Source organism: Panthera onca, chromosome E2 (assembly GCF_046562875.1).
Source record: "Panthera onca isolate mPanOnc1 chromosome E2, mPanOnc1 haplotype 2, whole genome shotgun sequence".
Lineage (NCBI taxonomy): Eukaryota > Metazoa > Chordata > Mammalia > Carnivora > Felidae > Panthera > Panthera onca.
The window spans coordinates 35,133,562-35,154,315 of record NC_138353.1 but is presented as its reverse complement, the minus strand read 5'-3'; the positions used below and the strand labels follow the sequence as shown (position 1 = coordinate 35,154,315).

Here is a 20,754-nt window from a genome sequence, read left to right as displayed (position 1 = left end):
AGATTATGATGTTATAAGTCTATTTCTCTGTCTCCTGATTTTTCAGCATTCATTTGTTTGTGTGTCTACCATGTGCTAGGTACTGTGCTAGGTGCTGGGAATACAGCAATAAACGAGACTGAAACAGCCCTTGCCCTAGCTTCATGTGGGGTTCCTGGATTTCATACAGTTGCTTGAAAACATAAGACAATGAATAAATGTTTGGTAAAAGAGTTGGCCTCCAACCAAGGAAAGGCAGATGTCAAAAAGTATTTTTAGGACATTATGTTAAGTGAAAGAAACCAATCACAAAAAGACAAATACTGCATGATTCCACCTATAAAAGATATCTAAAGTAGTCAAACTCTTAGAAAGTACAATGGTGGTTGTCAGGGACTGGAGGGAGGAAATTGGGAGTTGTTCAACTGGTATACAATTTCAGTTTTACAAAATGAAAAAGTTCTAGAGATCAGTTGTATGACAATGGGCATATATTTAACACTACTGTACAGAACATTAAAAAAATGGTTAAGATGATAAATTTTATGTGAAGTGTTTTTTATCACGATTTTAAAAAAGGTATTTTTAGACACAAAGGGTAGTATGAAAACAGATGGCTAGGAGACAAGCTACTGAGTCTAGCCTAGGAGGGAGTGATGAGGATAGGTATTTTTTCCAAAGGTAGCGAAAACCAACCAGTCAACACTTCCCCTCCCGGTCCTTCTACTTTTGTCTGGGAATAGGTGACTATAAAGTCTTATAGTCTGCTATAGATAAATCGCAGCAAAATATAGGTTTCTATGCTTTTTCTCCGGAGAGCCTTTCTGATAGGTATCCTTTCTGATACCCATTACAGGGAATAAGCTAAAAAGAGAACCTTAGCTTCCTATGTCTCTGTAAGAGATCTCTTCTTCAATAGGCAGAACTACATAGAAGACAAAGTTCTGATGAAAGTGAAGCAAATTAGGACCAAATAGGAGACTACATTCTCCAGCACACACTGCTCTCTTGGGACGCAGTCAGTGACGGAAAAAGACGCGATACTTTTGCGACAGGAATGGGGCGCGCGGATGAGGGACGACTACATATCCCAGAAAGCAAAGCGCCATCACTCGTTACAGTCTGGCTTGTTTCTTGCTAGTTGGCGTTCTCAGCCAAAGGAACGCGAGGGGAGGGGAACGTCGCCCCGCAGCGTACCGGACTTGACACTTGGAAAGAGAACGGAGAGTGGGGGAAAGTGCTTTACCGTAACTCAAAGTAGTTCCCGCGCAGGGAGGTGAGGGTTTGTGGGCCCCCTCCCTTATTTATTGTTTCTCGGAGGCAATCCCAGGCCCTTATTGGTGGAAGACCTCGAGGGCAGGTGGGAAGTCCATGAAGCCCCAAATCGAAGTTATCTGCGTCTCTCCATTGGTCTTCCTCTCGAGCGCAGGCGCGAGAGCGCCGACTCCAGTCCCCAGGGACGGGTGAGCGGCAATTGGCCAAAACCCGCGAAGTAGGAGTCCGGATTGGTAGTTGCTAGCAGGAGCCTGGTTTCTTCCTTGACTTCTGCAAGTGATAGTGTGTGATTGGTTTAAATCCGCGGGCACCTCACGGCGATTGGGCGGGAGCCACGGGCTGGGTACGATCATTGGCTGGTGCTGGGTCCATCCCTCCTCGGGCGGGCAGCGAATGATGAAATGGGAACGGGGAGGGGAAAGGCCGCGACGTGAGCGCGCGACCTCCGGCGCCATTTTGTAGAGAAACAAGCGGAGTTAACCGAAGAGGGGGTCGAGGAGAGCCGGAGTCGGGGACTCAGGAGTTTCCTGTGTCCAGCGCTGCCGGAGCCGCCTGAGGTGAGGTGGGCCGGGGTCAGGGGGCTGGGGCCGGCTGGCAGTGTCAGCTACGGACCGCGAGTGCCGGTGGGCGAAGGAACGGGGTGGTCCAGGGGCCATTGGGAGCGTTTCCCGGAGCTCCGCGGAGTGAGGGGCAGTCGGGACGGGGAAGTGGCGAGGCGGGAGAGGGCGGGCTCTTCCCACGACTCGCGTACTCTTTGGGCTCTGAAGAGAAAAGGCCGGGGCTGAAGGCTTCCCGGAGCGCAGGGCAGAGCGCCGGGTGAGACCCGGGGTGGTCCCCGGCCCGGGCCTGGAGGCTCTTGAGGGCGGCGGTGGCGGCAATTCGGACGGCTGGGCCTCGCTTCGCGCGGGCTGCACCCTCCTCAGCCCCCGCGAGCTCCTCAACTGCCCCTTTCTCTCGGGGCTTCCGGACGGGTGCAGTGGGCTTCGGCCCCCGAGGCCTAGTTCCAGAGGCGAGGGTCCGTGTTTGGAGTAGTTGGTAGGCTCCTGCTTCTTTCTGGTCGACCCGGAGCTGGCAGTCCCACTCCCGGTGCCCCCGGCACGTTGTCAAACCCCTGGTGTTTCGGGTGTCCGCCGGTGGGAGGGGCCGGCGGGAGCGAGCACTTCCTCATTACTTCTCGCCACAGGTTTTGTTCCACTCGCGCGCTGGGGCGCTCCGACTTTCTCCGAAGTCGGCCCTCCTTCACTGGGGCCGCTGTCTGTGCCGTAGTGGCGGCTTCTGCTCTCCCGTGGGAAGTGCCCCCCTAGTGAGCCGACCGCTCGGAGGCCTCGCGGCTGGGGAGGGATTGCCTTCCTCCAGGTTTTGTAGAGGTTGCTTAAGGCCGCACACGAAATACTTACTCAGTTACTCGTTACCAGTCCCGCTGCAGAATTCACCCACCTGGCCTCACACAGATAATTACCCCCCGCCAGGAGTAAGATTTGTACTTTACAAAAAGGAGATGCCTGATAGTGGACTTGGAAAATGCTGCGTTTAAAATAAACTTTGAGAAGTAAACTTTTCCCCTCAAGCCACCCAATCTAACGTCACATTTCTTAGGACTCCAATAAAAAAGCCTGTTTTCTTACTGTAAGCTGCGTAACGATCCTTAGTTTCTCTCCTTATTTCTGTGTAATTCTGTTGCCTTGGGAGATTGATTTTAACAGCCAATAATTGCGTACTTTGACGGGGATTCTGAACAATGCTCTCGTGATGATCCGTTTGGTAGGAACAGGGATACTTAGATGAAAAAAGTGAGAGGACAAGTAAAAAATTAGAAAGCAGGTCAGACAGATTAAGAACAAACCTGTTTTTGTAGAGCTCTTCAGTAATCTGTTAGTAAATCTGTGACTCAGGTTGACATTCCTACCTTTCCACAGATTGACAGCATAGTGTTTTAACTATTAATAAAATATACGGTAACAGTTTAAATAATCTTGTTTTAGGACACAGCAAATCGTTACCTTGTCTAAGTAGAAAATGAGCTGATGATACATAAAGTTTTAGGCATCTAGTTGTACTTTTACTGAAATGGAAGCACGTTGATAAAACTTGTTGAGAGTTGAGACCGTTGGTCCCTTTTCAACAAGTGTGGGTCCCAAGTCCTTCATCGGAATCAAGGCACAAAGACTTGACCATTCATCACTGAAAGCATTTCCGTTTTTTGCCTAAGATTGTAACCTTAGAAGTCTTAAGGCAGGGTTTTGTGGCATCACGGAGGAACTGAACTGAAATGCTCTTGGTTCCTAACTCAGCTGGATTAGTTTCTAGCTTAGTTTTTTCTCTCTAGTCTCTAACTTTATATTGGGCGTTTAAATCCCGGTCCCGTCACCATGGACTCTTGTCAGGCTAAGTGCTGTGGCATCCCTTGAACTTTGGGTTGTGTCATTTAAAAACCAAACTACTGTGTGAGGACAGGAGACGAGACGCTTACTGTCTCTTCAAGACATGCGTAAAGACTAATCTCATATTCATCCTTGCATGTTGGGTTTTCCAAGTAGGTTTTTGGTTAGATTCTGACTTACTTATGAAAAGCTTTCTTTTTAACCAGCCTGAATTGATGAACTTGAATTTTTATTTCATTCCATGAGGTAAGAAATCTTTGGTACTCAATGCTGTGGAAGGTAATTTGTCCATAATAATTTTAATTGAATGCTCACACATTGTTTAAGACACTAATTTTTGGTAAGATGTTTCTGCCTCTCAAATGAACAAAAATAATTGCCATTTTGAAATGCAATATTTTATGATCTTGGTATACTTTATTAAAGTACAAAACTAACTTTCAAGTCATTTAAAGATATTAGCTGAAGCACTTCTTAAATGGCCCTGTGACCAAACTGAGCTTCCTGCTGGGACCTTTCAAAATGGTATCCCACTGAGTCTTATTTTAAGACCTTATATATAGAAAAATCCTACAGTTCCTTTTCTCTTTGCTCACAATTTTTGGGAAGCATGTTTCAAAGCTAAAATGGGCTCAAAACCTTTAGCACTCTCTATATACACACTATTTTAATGTACATTTCACTCATACATTTGTAAGGATGTAGCAAAGCAAATAAAACCAGTTCACTGAAAAGCACTGTTTGAAAAGTCAGTAATTAGAAGTGTAGACTTAATCTGAAACCCTGTGCTGAGATTTGAAGGAAATGCAGCCTTTGGAAGTGTAGAGTATAGGTTTAAGAAATGCATTTTGTCTTTAATGCTGGAAAGCTCTGCATAAACCTCCAGGATAAAATGTCTTGGTTAATGTTGTTAACAGTTGTCAGGAGGAAATTCCTAATATGTTGAATGCGGTGTTAAACAGTTTTCAAGAGAGGTTTTTTTGTGTGTAATGAATGTGTTGTTGAACTGATTACGTAAAATATAAAAAGGAATGAAGTTATGTTTCGAAAGACATCATCTTACTGTTCTTAATCCTCATCAAGAGCTCAGCATTTTCCCTTTCAGGTAATTAGTTTCAAAGTTTGTCACCTTGGAGTTATAGCTCATGATTTTGAAATGTAATGTTTAAAGTTTTTATGTACACTAATCATAAGAATAGTTATCCCTTTGTTTCAGACCTTTTCTCTCTCTCTCTGTCTGTCTTCTCTACCCCCAACATAGGGCTTGAACTCATGACCCCGAGATCAAGAGTCCCATGCTCTAGCAACTGAGCCAGCCAGGCATCATCCCCTTTTGTCTTTTTTGCACTAGCTTTCTAACTAATCTCCACTATTTTTGCCCTATGGTTTGTTTATTATTTATTTATTTTTATTACATAAGTAGTATGTAAGTACATTCTGGGTGTAAATGATTCCAGGAATATTGTTAATTCTTACACCCAAATTGCCTCCTAAATCATTGGTTTGAAAATAGCCATCCTCTGCTCAAAGTCCTTCAAATCCCTTGGCCTAGAGCTGTGTAACTGTTGATCCCTCCCTACCTGTGGCATCCTATTACTGTCTTATGCTATAGTCAAAAGACTGTTACACAGCGGTTCCTGAATGCATCTTTGCCCCTTTTATCTGGAATCTCATTGTTTGTATCTACCGAAACATCCATCATTTCAGTTCAGACATAAGTATACTGTCTATAAATCTTTCCTGTGATTTTCCTAAGCAAAATTGATTTCCTCTATACCTTTTGGCCAGTTTCACTTACCTATGGCATACACTGTTTTGCTTTGTAATAAGTTTTTCTGCCTCATTTTATAGTGGGTAAGGAACCTCCGCTTTCTCACAAAAACATGTAATTGCCCTGAATTGTAATTGAAAAATGTTTCATTTGTTACACTTGGGAAGATTTATAGAGGATTTTTTTTTGGACTGTATACTTATAATCCTGTTGACATCTTTTAGATGGTTAAACTTGGAAAGCTGGTCATACAGAATTAAGGTATCATCCTTTAGGAAATTGAAGCTGAGGAAAGTAAGGTGACTGACTTAGTTTAAGGTCAGACCAGGTTTTTCTACTCTACCCTAGTGTTCATTTTGTATTTTCACACTCGGCTTGAATTCAGTACAAGGAAAAGAAAGGCCTGTGAACTTATTCATCAAAAAAGTGAGCATCATCTATGTGGTCAGCCATTTGTTTTTTTGAAAGAATGTTTGTCATCTTACAGTTAAAATCTCTGCAGGTTGATTGGTAGTTCAGGGTTTCACTTTCATTGAGTGGATTGGAGTTTAGCACATCACACTATGTCTATTAATAATAACTCTGTAGAATCAGGAGCTCCTGGGGTGGCTCAGTTGGTTAGGCATCCGACTCTTGGTTTCTGCTAAGGTCATGATCTCATGGGTAAGTTTGAGGCCCACATTGGTCTCTGTGCTGACAGCAGAGAGCTAGCTTGGGATTCTCATCCTTACTCTCTCCCTTCCCTCTGCTTGTGTGTGCGTGCGTGCGCATGCTCTCTCTCTCACAATAGATAAACTTAAAAAAATACTAATTCTATAGAATTAAACTGTTTCTTAGGTAATTAATTATCAAGGGAAAATTTTCCTTTACTCCTAATATGTGATTTCCCCCCATTTTATTGACCTGATTGACACACAATAGTGTTTTCTTAAATTTATTTAATATTTTTATTTTTATAAAAAAATTGTTTTAAATGTTTATTTTTGAGAGAGAGAGAGAGAGAGAGAGAGCGAGCGCGCATGAGTGTGGGAGGAGCAGAGAGAGAGGGAGACACAGAATCTGAAGCAGGCTCCAGGCTCAGAGCTGTCAGCACAGAGCCCGACGCGGGGCTCGAACCCACGAACCGTGAGATATGACCTGAGCTGAAGTCAGACCTTAACCAGTTAAACCACCCAGGTGCCCCTTTTATTATTTTTTTTAATTTAATTTTTTTTTAATTTTATTTTTTAAAATTTACATCCAAATTAGTTAGCATACAGTGCAACAATGATTTCAGGAGTGGATTCCTTAGTGCCTCTTCCCATTTAGCCCATCCCCCCCCTCCCACAACCCCTCCAGTAACCCTCATTTTGTTCTCCATATTTGTGAGTCTCTTGTCCCCCTCCCTGTTTTTATATTACTTTTGTTTCCCTTCCCTTATGTTCACCTGTTTTGTCTCTTAAAGCCCTCATGTGAGTGAAGTCATATGATTTTTGTCTTTCTCTGACTCATTTCACTTAGCATAATACCCTCCAGTTCCATCCGCGTAGTTGCAAATGGCAAGATTTCATTCTTTTTTATTGCTGAGTAATACTCCATTGTATGTATATACCACACCTTCTTTATCCATTCATCCATCGATGGGCATTTGGGCTCTTTCCATACTTTGGCTATTGTGGATAGTGCTGCTATAAACATGGGGGTGCATGTGTCCCTTCGAAACAGCACACCTGTATCTTTTGGATAAATACCTAGTAGTGCAGTTGCTGGGTCGTAGGGTAGTTCTATTGTTAGGTTTTTGAGGAACCTCCATACTGTTTTTCAGAGTGGCTGCACCAGCTTGCATTCCCACAATCATGTAAGTTTTATAGGTAGAGTGTATAGGTTTTATATGTAGAGTGTAATGACTTGATACACATATATTGTGAGATACCACCAGTGTGTATTTGGGTGAGATTTTCTTAGTTGTGATTAAAGCAAATACAGATTTTTTTCTCCAGCAAGTTTTTGGAGGATGAGACACAGGATTTGAGTTTTTCTTCTCTTCAGTGTAAAAATAGAAAACTGTAGTGTGACAAACAGGTGGTCTTTTCTGTTGGAGTTATTGTGTGATTAATATTTAACCTCAGTGTAAATTAACTTGCACTTCTGTTAAGACCTCTGAAGGATGGGGAAGGACTGAGGTTTTACAATGTTCTTCAGCACTGTAAATTGAATTCTAACAAATATGTGTATTTGTTAGAACAAATATGTTCTCTTGGTGTAGTTACATTTTTAAAGTAGCTCCGTGAAGGAGTCTCAGTTATCTTTTAGTAATTAAGTATATTATACACTATATTGCTTTATAGTTTTGCAGTTACTTCTGGGAAGATGCTTCTGAATATTTAGTTGATTCCAAGTCAAAAACTTGATTCCTTTCTGACTTTGGAGTAGGCATACTTTTCTAGTTCTCCACTTTCTCAGTTTTTTAAAAATAGGGATTTATTGGGGGTGCCTGGCTGGCTCAGTCTGCAGAGCATGGGTCTCTTGGTCTCGGGGTCATGAGTTCAAGCCCTACATTGGGTGAAGAGCTTACTTAAAAAAAAAAAAAAAAAGATTTATTTGCTAACACTAACAGTATTTCAAACTATGCTGATGTATGGATTGGATTAAGTTTTGTAAAATTCTGAAAATATCCACAAGAGGCTGTTAAATGTTCTTTAACATCTTTAAGATTCTATTGAATTGAGTAAAAATTGCTTGTGTAAAGTGGCATGGTTAGGAAGCAAGTTAGCTCATGTCCCATTTGTTATTATTTCATACCTATTTACTATTTGTTGACCATTATGCCTTTGGATATTTCCTTATCCCTTGTCAGCTGGGTTCTAAAAAACAAGTTTTATACTAGGCTTTTTTGACCTCAGTAATACATAATTTTGGGATGTTCATGATTGGATTATTTACACTTGGTTTTTACTCTTTAGTTTGGGTAATGGAGAGTTAAGTCTACCATGTATATGCCCACTGTTAAGAATATTCCCCTTTCCTAAAGCAGATGGCTGGCTCAGTTGGTAGAGCCTGTGACACTTGATCTTGGGGTCATGAGTTCAAGCCCCACGTTGGGTGTAGAGATTACTTAAAAAGAAAAATCTATCATCTGTATATAAAGAAATAGAAAAGTAATGTTAACAAAAAAGGGGTCCCTGGCTGGCTCAGTTGGAGGAATGTGTGACTCTTGGTCTCTCAAGGTTGTAGGTTCAAGCACCATGTTGGGTGTAGAGATAACTTAAAATCTTAAAAAAGAGGGGCACCTGAGTGGCTCAGTTGATTAAGCGGCAGACTTCAGCTCAGGTCATGATCTCAATGTTTGTGAGTTCGAGCCCCATGTCAGGCTCTGTGCTGACAGCTCAGAGCCTGGAGCCTACTTCAAATTCTGTGTCTCCCTCTCTGTGCCTCCCCCACTCACGCTCTCAAAAATAAATAAACGTTAAAAAAAAATCTTAAAAAAGAATTTTCCCCTTCCCTTTTCAAACAGACAAATATGCCAAAGATTACAGAAGTTGAGATCGTGTATCTAAATGTAAAATGTAGAAATTACATGAAAGTATTTAGTCACTCTTGTATCAGTAAGCCCTCAAGTTCTCTGGCAACCACAAAACATTGGTATGATATCTTGATATACTTAGTTTTGGCATATTTGTATATAGCTTTGTAGAGTTCTTCTGTGTTGAGTTTCAGTGACTAATTGTCTCTTAATGTGCTATTATCTACCTTGCTTCTATCCTTGCTTCTCAGTTCATCATCTAGAGTAATTCTTGTATTTTAAAAGTCATATCATGTTGTCCTGTTCAGGACCATCCGTTGATTCTCCATTTGTCTTTCATAAAAGCCAGAGTCCTTTAATTACCTATAGAATTTAACTCTGCTCTATACCTACTCATGTATTCTCCATTTCCCCCTAACTTATCACCCCTGTCCCCCCAGTTGGTTTCCTTCAACTACACTTGACCTCCTTGCTTTGCCTTACAGATGCCACGCAGTCTCTTAGGAAGCCTGTGCACCAACTGATTGATCCTTCTGCCTGGAACATTCTCTCAGATATGTGCATGGCTGAACCCCTCAGCTCCTTTTAAGTCTGCTCAAAGACTTCTTTCTCAATAAGGCTCACTCTGACCACCGTCAGAAAACTTAAATTGCATCCCTCCTGTCCTCTGGCTCACTTTTACCCTGATGTTTTTTCTTTTTCTATAGTACTTAGCATCTCCTAACATGTTTTATAATTTCTAATGATTACTATTTCTCACCTCCAGTGGGAATGCAGGCATATGTGTATGTCTCTTCACGGATGTATCTTAAATACCTGACACATAGTCAGTACTCAACAAATAGTTGGCTGAGTTAGTGCATATAGTGCATAAACTGTTTTTCTGATAAGTTGTGGTAGCCACTTCACGAAAACGATACACTATTTCTTATCATCTGATGAATTTAAGTTGTGCTTGGCTTTGTGTTAACTTTGTGGAAAGTCATACCTGAGGTGTTCACATCTAGGGCTCACCTTCTGGAAAGTGGATGCAAAAGCCATTTTCTCAGCAAGGGCACTGTTGGTGTTTGGGCAGGATAATTCTTTGTTGGTGGTGCTGTCCTTTGTGTGATGTTTATTTCATCTCTCATTCTCGTTGTGTGCTAGTGGCTCTCCCACTCAGGCATTTAAGGGGCGCCTGGGTGGCTCAGTTGGTTGAACGGCCGACTTCAGCTCAGGTCATGATCTCGCGGTCTGTGGGTTTGAGCCCTGCGTCGGGCTCTGCTGACAGCTCGGAGCCTGGAGCCTGTTTCGGATTCTGTGTCTCCCTCTCTCTCTGCCCCTCCCATAATCACTCTCTGTCTCTCTGTCTCTCAGAAATAAATAAATGTTAAAAAAAAAAATTTAAGCATTTCAGAATGTTTTAGCAGGTGCGCTTGGCTGGTTCAGTCGGTTGAATGTTGGCTGGTTTCAGTTCAGGTCATGATCCCAGGGTCCTGGGATTGAGCCCTGCTTTGGCCTCTGTATTGAGTGAGGAGCCTGTTTGAGATTCATTCTCTCTCTCTGCCCCTCTCCCCTGCCTCCCCCCACCCCAATATAAAAATTAAAAAGAAAACAAAAACTTTTGGAGATTACATTGCTTTCTAGTTTATTCCAGTAAATACCCCCTTGAGGTTCAGATTTGTTGTCAGGATTATTTTATTTAATTTAGAGCCAGTTATTATTGGTGTAAATCACAAGTTACTTTAATTTCACAGTGGCACATATGAGAAGACTGGGTAAAGAGAAGGAATAACAGATTTCACTGATTATAAAACAAATTTTCAACATTTTAACATCTCTGAAATTGGGATGCATCTTGTCCTAAGAAAAATACTATCAAGTAAACTTTTTTAGTGATACATAATGTAAAGATGCTTCTACAGTTAAAGACAAACCAATGTGAAATGAGATTGTGGAAAATTATCTCCATTTCATGGGTGATGAAGGTGGAAGAACTTTGCCAAACTTGGGCTACATTTTCCTTTTTGTTAGGCCTAGTCAAATTATATTTTAGGGTCCTAGAAATTAATATTGGTATTGTATTTTTCAGAGTTCTGGAATGTTTTCAGTGCCCTCAAAGCTGATTGGTTGGGAGTGATGGTGAGGAAGAGCTATGGAATAAAACCCAAGGCATGTCTACGGGAGCCTGATATAAATGATAATACACATGAAACAATAGTGAACAGTTTGATTAAATTAAAAAATTTTATGATTAAATTAAAAATTTTAATGTTTATTTTAGAGAGAGAAAGAGAGCATAGGAAGGGGAGGGGCTGAGGGAGAGGGAGACACAGAATCCAAAGCAGGCTGCAGGCTTGGAGCTGTCAGCACAGAGCCTGATGCGGGGCTCGAACCCACAAACCGTGAGATCATGACCTGAGCCAGAGTCGGACGCTTAACTGATTGAGCCACCAATGCGCCCCTAATTTTATAGTGCATCATACATATTGAAGGGGAGAGAAGGTAGATTAGCCTGTAGATGATCTGAAGTGGCTTGGGAGGTTTTGGAGGGGCTGGGGCTTGAAGTAGACCCTGGTCTTATTACCTGATGCATTGTCCACTTTATGGAGGCATCTTGGCCTACCTTCTGGTAGTCACTAACTTTCCCCTTGAAGGTTATCAATGATCAGTTAGTTGCGATTTCTGATAATTTATAATTTCTATATAGTTTTGGTATACTGCCAGCTATACCTTTTAAAATCTTTCCCCCATGGGGGCACCTGGGTGGCTCAGTTGGTTCAGTTGGTCCAACTCTTGATTTCAGCTCATATCCCGTGGGATTGAGCCTCGCGTCTGGCTCTGTGCTGACAGTGCGGAGCTTGCTTGGGATTCTCTTTCTCCCTCTCTCTCTGCCCCTCCCCATGTGCTCTATCTCTCTCAAAATAAATAAACCTAAAAAAAAAATCTCCCCCCCCCCCCCATGATTTCTGCAGACTATAGGTATATTAGTTATCAATTACTGCATGACAAAATACCTCTGAATTTAGCTATTTAACCTTTCTTGTTCTTTATTTCTAAGGCACAGCTTGGCTAGGTGCTTCTGGCTCAGTGTCTTTCACAGAGTTCCAATGCAAGTATTAACGGGCTGCAGTCATCTCAAGGCTGAAGGGTGGAGAGATCTTACAAGCTCACTCACATGGCATTTGTCTGGCTTCAAATTCTTGCTGTTGGTTTGGAGACATCAGTTGCTTGCCACATATGTCTTTTCCATACTCACAGCATGGCAGCTTGCTTAGAGCATAGGCTCAGAGAGAGGTAAACAAGACAAAAGTCAGTCTTTTTTGTAACGTACACTTGGAAATGACTATTTCCTTCTTTTGAAGCTACACTTAAGGTCCATCCCACTCATAAGGGGAGGGGATTACATAAGGATGGACATTTTAGGGATTGTTGGGGTTGTTTTAGAGGCTGTCTGCCACAATGGACATTTGGTGAAGGTTCATCCTTAAGGCTCTCTTTAGGGATGCTGTTTGTAGGTTTTACTTATTACCACTAAGTAGAGGACTTTGCTTGGTTTCTGATATTATGCATTCTAAGTTTTTTCCACTTCTCAGGCTACTCTTCATTTCCTTTCTTGAGTTCCTCTTTATCCACCCTGAAATACTAAGCTTCCTTAGGATTCTCTCTAGACGCTCTTATTTTCATTCTGTAGTTCTATCCTGTCTTTTTTTTTTTTTTTTTTTTTATGTTGATGACTCCCAGATCTATTATTTGTAGCTCACCCTTGCTATGTTGCAGGCTATAATTCATAGTCCTGTCCAAATTCTTCATTTTCTTTCTTGCCATGTATTCTCTTAGTTGTTTCATGTCAGGAGTAAGTGGAATCCAGGTGCTTAGTGGAAATATATTTGCTCCTTTTCCTTCACTTGTCTTGCTTATTCACAGTTTCAGAGAGTCCTTGCAGTTCTCTCTTGAATGCATTCACTTTGCTTTCCCTATAATCTTTTGTTGTTGTTTATTTTTGAGAGATGAGAGAACGTGTGCTTGAGCAGGGCAGGGGTAGGGGGTGGGGAACAGAGGATCTGAAGCAGGCTCTGTGCTGACAGCAGACAGCTCGATGCGTGGCTCGAACTGAAGCTGTGAGATCATGGCCCGAGCTGAAATCAAGAGTCGGATGCTTAACCAACTGAGCCACCTAGGCGCCCCTCCCTCTTATCAAATTTCCTTGTGACCTCCTCTTTCTCAGTATTTTGCATTGTCAAGAGTAGCTTCTAAAAATGTTTACCAGATCATGCCGTCTGTTAGTATGCAAAGCAGGTTAACGTAATAAACAACCCCAAGATATCAGTGGCTTAACAGAGTAGACATTTATACTCCGATAACTTTCCTCAGATAACTTTCATTGAGTGTTCATTAGGTTGCCTTCTGTGTGGTAATTCAGGAACCCAGGCTCCTTCCATCTTGTGGCATTGTTTTTCTCTAGAGGGAGTCCTCTTTGTTTAGCTGGCAGATGGTGATAAAACCAGAGGGTCATGAGTATGAGGTTTTATGGACAAGGTCCAGAAGTGGCTGGTATCATTTTTGGCCTGCGTTTTATTGGCTAGAACTTAGAATCTTGGCCACACCTATGCAAGAGAGACTGAGAAATGTAGTCTAGCTGTTTAGCCAGGGAGAGGAAACAGATTTGGTAAGCATCTACCTGGTCTCTCCTACTCCCTTATTCCCTAAAATATACTTAAACCAATTCATGTAGCTTCTAGGATCATCTTTATGATAAAATCTAGAAGTCTGAGATGGGTTCTATACATAAAAGAGAAGAAAGCCACAAAATGGGTCTTAGTTACCTCCAGAAGACATTTCATTTTGGCCACTGTCAGGGTTAGTGTGTGGGGATTGTATTTAGGACCGTGATTTATTACAGCAAAAGGATACAAAGCATAATCAGCAAAGGGAAAAGGCATATGAGGTGAAGTCTGAGGAAACTGGACTCATGCTTCCAAGCTGAACCTCTCCCAGTGCCTTTGCCAGTAGAGTCACATCAGACACACTTAATTCCTTCAACAAGGAATTGTGACAACACATATGTGCAAAATGTTGCCCAGCGGCGAAGCTCCTTAGAGACACGGTGCCTAGGATTGTTATAGGCACCTTCTGCCTGTCACCCATTAAAATTCCAGGTTCCTGGAGGGAAGGTAGGTGTTAAACATGAACCACATTTTTTGGTACAGTTTAGTCACAGTGAGCCACTCTTATTAGCTCTTGGAATGGGGATTAGTTTTCCCCAAATCCAGGTTCTCACACTAGCCACGGGCCAACCTGGCATGTCTTTCTAAGGATAGCAGTCGCAGGCCTTCTATGTTAACTCTTTTCTGTTCAGTAAGTGAGGTGAATGGTCTCCATCAAAAGGGATTTTGTATAGAGAATATGCAAAATTGGAATATGCAAAATTTTGTTGGCCTAATATTTTGTCTTTGAAAATTACATTTGTATTTCAGTAGGGAAAAAAAGTTCAATTCCCTTCTTATCTCCTTTCATCTAACTTTTCAGATAGTTATTTTTGTATCATTCTGGATACTCTACATATAAGGACATATATATACACAATGCTGTTCTGAAACTTGCTTTCCTCCCAATAGATAGTATTCCTTTTTATGATTTACTTAACCATTGCACTTTTAGGGGGATATTTAGGCCTTTTTCACTTGATACGTTTTTAAAGAGTTGTTCATTTCCTGGATGAAAAAGGAATGGATTAAAGATGATTCGGGGGGGATGATTCCTGAGTATTCAGTACAGAATTGGGGATTAAGTGGTCTAAAACTCTTACTATTCATCCTAAAGGTTGGAGATACTCCTGTCAGGAACTGTTTGTTTTGGGACTTGGTATTAAAACACTTATTTAGACTCTTAATGATTTTGAAGGTGCAATACAAGGATTTTTGTTCATTTTTAAATCCTCTTACCTCTACTGCCCAATTCTTTAAAGTTCTGTTAAATACTGTCTTTAAAATTCTATTAGCAGTTGACATTTAAACTATTCTTCAGCTATAAACTTGGGATAATACCTTCCTCAAAGAGTTACCAGGTTTAAATAAACTAATATACATAAAATGCTTAGAACAATTCTGTTTAAGTGTTGTGATTGTACTGGGATAAGTTATCCTATTTTGTACATAGTAATTATATTTAAGAATTTAATAAGTAAACCATTTTGGATGAATGGATTGGAACTGTGTACTATAAATCTAGAATCTCTGCCTCTTGGAGGAGTATTAAAGATTGCTGTGGCCTTTTGCCTCATTGCATCTGAGAGAGCAAAATGGGTCACCAACAGCTGTACTGGAGCCATCTGAGGAAATTTGGCCAGGGGTCTCATTCTTGCTGCATTTTTGGAACCAGCAGGGTCTGACCCAGAAATGCACTCTCAGTATGTGCTGCCAGTATTTCCGTCAGTCCGTGAAGGATATAGGCTTCATTAAGTTACATTAAGTGAACTTCCTTGAATGGGTCATCCAAGATACCTCCCTTAACTGCAGATACCCAGGATACCTACCTTAATGTAACTCATTGTACATAAAATAAAAACACTTCAATTAAAAATAAGTAGGGGCACATGGGTGGCTCAGTCAGTTGAGCTTTGACTCATGATTTTGGCTCAGGTCATGAGCCCAGGGTTGTGGGATGGCATCCCACGTTGAGCTCTGTGCTGAGCTTAAAGGCTGCTTGAGATTCCCTCTCTCCCCCTTTCTGTCCCTCCCCTTGTGTGTGTGCTTACTCTCTAAAATAAAAAAAAAAATTTTTTTAATTTAAAAAATAAATTGGGATGAGTATTTTGAGTCAGTGATTTTGTTGGTTTTAAAGTCCTAATAGAAAATAATGAGCTCTCCCTTTTAAGGAAACCAAGGGGGAAAGTGGGGCATCTGGGAAAATTGGTATTGGTTGTTTCTGAATGCTAGAATAAGATACCTTCCCCGATTTATATGGGTCATTAGGAGTTTGCAACATTGGCCAGTATGGTAACCACTATCCACATGAGGCTATTTAAATTTATACTAAGATTAATTAAAATTAGATAAAATTAGGGGTGCCTGGGTGACTCAGATAGTTAAGCATCTGACTCTTGGTTTCAGTTCAGGTCATGGTCTCATGGTTTTGTGAGTTCAAGCCCTGCGCTGGGCTCTGTACTAACAGTGTGGAGCCTGCTTGGGATTCTCTCTCCTCCCTCTGCCCCTCCCCCACTAATGTTGTCTCTGTCTCTCTCTCTTTAATTTTATGTTTAATTTTTTAAAATTTACATCCAAATTAATTAGCATATAGTGAAACAATGATTTCAGTAGATTCCTTAATGCCCCTTACCCATTTAGCCCATCCCCCCTCCTGCAACCCCTGCACTAACCCTCAGTTTGTTCTCCATATTTAAGAGTCTCTTATGTTTTGTCCCCCTCCCTGTTTTTATATTATTTTTACTTCCCTTCCCTTATGTTCATCTGTTTTGTATCCTAAAGTCCTCATATGAATGAAGTCATATGATCTTTGTCTTTCTCTGACTAATTTCACTTAGCATAATACCCTCTTGTTCCATCCACATAGTTGCAAATGGCAAGATTTCATTCTTTTTGATTGCCGAGTAATACTCCATTGTATATATATACCACATCTTTATCCATTCATCCATCGATGGACATTTGGGCTCTTTCCATACTTTGGCTGTTGTTGATAGTGGCTTCTTTTTTTTTTTTTTTTTTTTAATTTTTTTTTTTTAACGTTTTATTTATTTTTGAGACAGAGAGAGACAGAGCATGAACGGGGGAGGGGCGCAGAGAGAGGGAGACACAGAATCGGAAGCAGGCTCCAGGCTCTGAGCCATCAGCCCAGAGCCCGATGTGGGGCTCGAACTCACGGACCGCGAGATCGTGACCTGAGCCGAAGTCGGACGCTTAACCGACTGAGCCACCCAGGCGCCCCAGTGGCTTCTTTTTTTAATGTTTGTTTTTGAGAAAGACAGAGCGTGAATGGGGGAGGGGCAGAGAGAGAGGGAGGCACAATTTGAAGCAGGCTTCAGACTCCATGGTGTCCAGTACAGAGCCTGACATAGGGCTTGAACCCACAAACCCTGAGATTTTTGACCTGAGCGGGAGTCAGACCCTTAACCCACTGAGCCACCCAGATGCCCCAGGCCTATTTGGCTTCTTAAAGTACCTGTTGATATTTAATCCTAGAGCAAGTTAGGTCATACTACCAAGATTGCTAGCATCAGTCAGTGCAGTGGGAGACCAAATTGCCTTTACAGAGATGTCTTTGGCCGAACTGGTAGAAGTTGAGGGGAGAAAAAGGAATAGATGTGAAGGGCTTTCCTTGTCACTTAGTAGAGATTGCATTAAAGTTTGGTAAACTTTCTAAAAACGTTTCCCAAAGCTATTAGTAAGTTTAGTGGTTCTCAACTTTTAAAATGCATAAGAATCGCCTGCAGAGTATGTTTAAAATACAATGTTGTTCTGTATTCTTTTTATTTTTTTAATGTTTATTTTATTTTTGAGAGAGACACACAGAATCCAAAGCAGGCTCCAGCCTCCTAGCTGTCAGCACAGAGTCTGATGTGGGGCTCAAACCCACAAACTGTGAGATGATGACCTGAGCCGGTAACTCACTAAGCCACTCAGGTGCCCCTGTACTCTTTCCTTGAGGATTTTGATTATCTTGATGTAGGGTGGTGCTTAGGAGTCAGCGGTTTTTTATTTCTTTTTTAACGTTTATTTATTTTTGAGACAGAGAGAGACAGAGCATGAACGGGGGAGGGTCAGAGAGAGGGAGACACAGAATCTGAAACAGGCTCCAGGCTCTGAGCTGTCAGCACAGAGCCCGACGCAGGGCTTGAACTCACGGACCGCGAGATCATGACCTGAGCCGAAGTCGGCGGCTTAACCGACTGAGCCACCCAGGCGCCCCTATTTCTTTTTTCAATATTTATTTTTGAGAGAGAGAGAGAGACCAACCGAGCATGAGCGGGGGAGGGGCAGAGAGAGAGGGAGACCCAGATCTGAAGCAGGCTCCAGGCTGTGAGCTGTCAGCACAGAGCCTGATGCAGGGCTCAAACTCAAGAGCCATGAGATCATGGGGTGCCTGGGTGGCTCAGTTGGTTAAGTGTCCAACTTCAGCTCAGGTCATGATCCTGTGGTCCATGGGTTCAAGCCCTGCATCGGGCTCTGGCTCTGTTGCTGACAGCTCAGGTCCTGGAGCCTGCTTCAGATTCTGTGTCTCTCTCTCTCTCTCTGCTCCTTCCCCACTCACGCTGTTTCTGTCTCTCAAAGTTGAATAAATGTTTAAAAAAAAAAAAAAAGGCCATGAGATTGTGACCTGAGCTGAAATCAAGAGTTGGACACTTAACTAACTGAGCCACCCAGGTGCCTCAGGGGTGTGTGTGTGTGTGTGTGTGTGTGTGTGTGTGTGTTTTAAGTAATCTCTACACCCAATGTGGGTCTGGAACACGTGACCCCAAGATCAAAAGTCATACGTTCTTCTGACTAAGACATCCAGGTGCCCTTCATCTGCCAGTTCTTATGCACATTTTTTTTTCCATAATTGTTTTAGTGTAAAAATCTGTATTTATTCCATTAAGCCCCTTGTGGTATATATATAGCACCTAAGCTATGTCCATGGCATAAAGTTAGGCTCAAGTGTTTGAATTAATAAGAGTGCCATCTTTAGCAAATGAAGATATTTATAAAGTATATTGGAATAAACTGGAAGGAGATCATTTTGGACATTTTATATAATCCTCGTAAGGAACGATAATAGTTTTTCCATTAAAAGTATTTTAGGGGCACTTGGGTGGCTCATTCAGTTAAATGTCTGACTCTTGATTTCAGTTTAGGTTATAATCTTAAGGTTCATCAGTTCGGGCCCAGAGTCGGGCTCTGTGCTGGCAGGGGGGGACCTGTTTGTGATTCTCTCTCCCTCTTTCTCTGCCCCTCCCTTGCTTGCTTGCTCTTTCTCTCAAAATAAATAAAGTTAAAAAAATATTTTCAAAGCTTAATGAATTTGAGCTTGTTTCTGCAATCAGATTTATGTTGGTGTTTATGCTTCAAAGCCTATATAACATTTGAATCTTCACATTATTGACAGTCCCCGTCAAAGAGAGATCTCATTTGCGTGAATAAAGTTGATACATTTAAAAACATTTTTAGAGTCATTCAAAGATTTAGAATTGAAATATTAAAATTTTTTTTTTTTAATGTTTGTTTATTTTTGAGACAGAGAGAGACAGAGCATGAACGGGGGAGGGTCAGAGAGAGAGGGAGACACAGAATCTGAAGCAGGCTCCAGGCTCTGAGCTGTCAGCACAGAGCCTGACGCGGGGCTCGAACTCACGGACCGTGAGATCGTGACCTGAGCCGAAGTCGGATGCTTAACTGACTGAGCCACCCATGCGCCGCTATTTTTTTTTTTTTTAAAGAGTAACTTGTTTTTTGTTTTTGTTTTTTTTTTTATAACAGTTTATTTATTTTGAGAGAGCACTGAACAGGGAAGCGGGGGGGGGGGGGGGCGCAGAGAGAAAGAGAAAGAGAATCCCAAGTAGGCTCTGCACTGTCAGCGTGCAGCCTGAAGTGGGAGAGAGATCATGACCTGAGTCAAAATCAAGAGTCAGACACTTAACTGACTGAGCCACCCAGGCACCCCATCATCCCCATTTTTAAAAAAAAAAATTATTTATTTTGAGAGAGAGAACAAGCCGGGGAGGGCCAGAGACAGAGGGGGACAGAGAATCTGAAGCGGGTTCTGTGGTGACAGCAGAAAGGTCAATGCAGGGCTTGAACTCATGAACCCTGAGATCACGACCTGAGCTGAAGTTGGATGCTTAACCTGACTCAGCCACCCAGGCGCCGTATCATCACCCCCAGTTTTATTAAAAATTTCACCTGTGCTTCCTACAGCAGCACATACACTAGACTTGATACGATACAGAGAAGATTAACACGGCCCCTGCACGAGGATGACACACAAATTCATGCAGTGTTCCATATTTTTTCTATCATGTCTCAAAGTAAAGTCTTTAAGAAAGAAAAGAAAATCACATGTACAGAGAAATTAATAGTACAGTGAACAGCCAGTAACTTCTTCCTAGATTCAGCAATTAACATCTTACCATAATTATTTTCTCTGTTGTTCATATATATATATTTTTATTGGAGTACAGTTGACACACCGTTACATCAGTTTCAGGTGCACAACATAGTGATTTGACAACACCATATGTTACTCTGTGCTCACCACAAGTGTTGCTACCATCTGTCATTATACAACATTATTGCCATACCACTGACTATATTCTCTATGATATACCTTTCATTTTTGTGATTTATTCTATAACTGGAATCCTGTACATCCACTCCCCTTCACCCATTTTTCCCATCTCTATTCATATATTTATACTGAACTGTTTTATCTCAAATACTTGAGCATTCATCTCCTGCAAATTAAGACATTCTTGCATAGCCAAAGTACACCTAAAATTATTAAGTACTTTTATAATATCCAATTAATTAAAAAACTTTGCCTCAATATCTTTTATTTATTTAAAATTTTCAAACATTTATTTATTATTGAGAAACAGAGACAGAGTATGAACATGGGAGGGGCAGAGAGAAGGGGAGACACAGAATCTGAAGCAGGCTCCAGGCTCCAGGCTCTGAGTTGTCAGCACAGAGCCTGACGTGGGCTCGAAACCATGAGATCATGACCTGAGCTGAAGTCAGACGCTTAGCCGACTGAGCCACCCAGGTGCCCCTGCCTCAATATCTTGTATAAGTTTTTGTTTTGTTTTTTTATTTTATTTTTTAAATTTTGCACACGAGAGAGCACACTCACACAGTGGGGGAAGGGGAGAG

General features: G+C 41.7%; 1 protein-coding gene and 1 non-coding gene across 9 annotated transcripts in view; both read left to right on the top strand.

Moving 5' to 3' along the window:
• The first annotated feature begins 1,231 nt into the window (after nucleotides 1-1,231).
• Nucleotides 1,232-20,754, top strand: part of CNOT1 (CCR4-NOT transcription complex subunit 1) — a 102,344-nt gene continuing 82,821 nt past the window's right edge. For 7 of the 8 annotated variants that reach the window (XM_060650622.2, XM_060650619.2, XM_060650623.2 and 4 more), the window contains exon 1: nucleotides 1,700-1,811. The gene's annotated coding sequence lies outside the window, so the exon portion shown is untranslated. Of the gene's footprint in view, nucleotides 1,256-1,699; nucleotides 1,812-20,754 lie in introns of those variants that run through there. The other variant, XM_078438837.1, reaches the window with a different exon arrangement.
• On the top strand, nucleotides 19,788-19,894 carry LOC132691404 (U6 spliceosomal RNA). Its single transcript, XR_009615754.1, has one exon. It is a non-coding gene; the product is annotated as a U6 spliceosomal RNA (small nuclear RNA).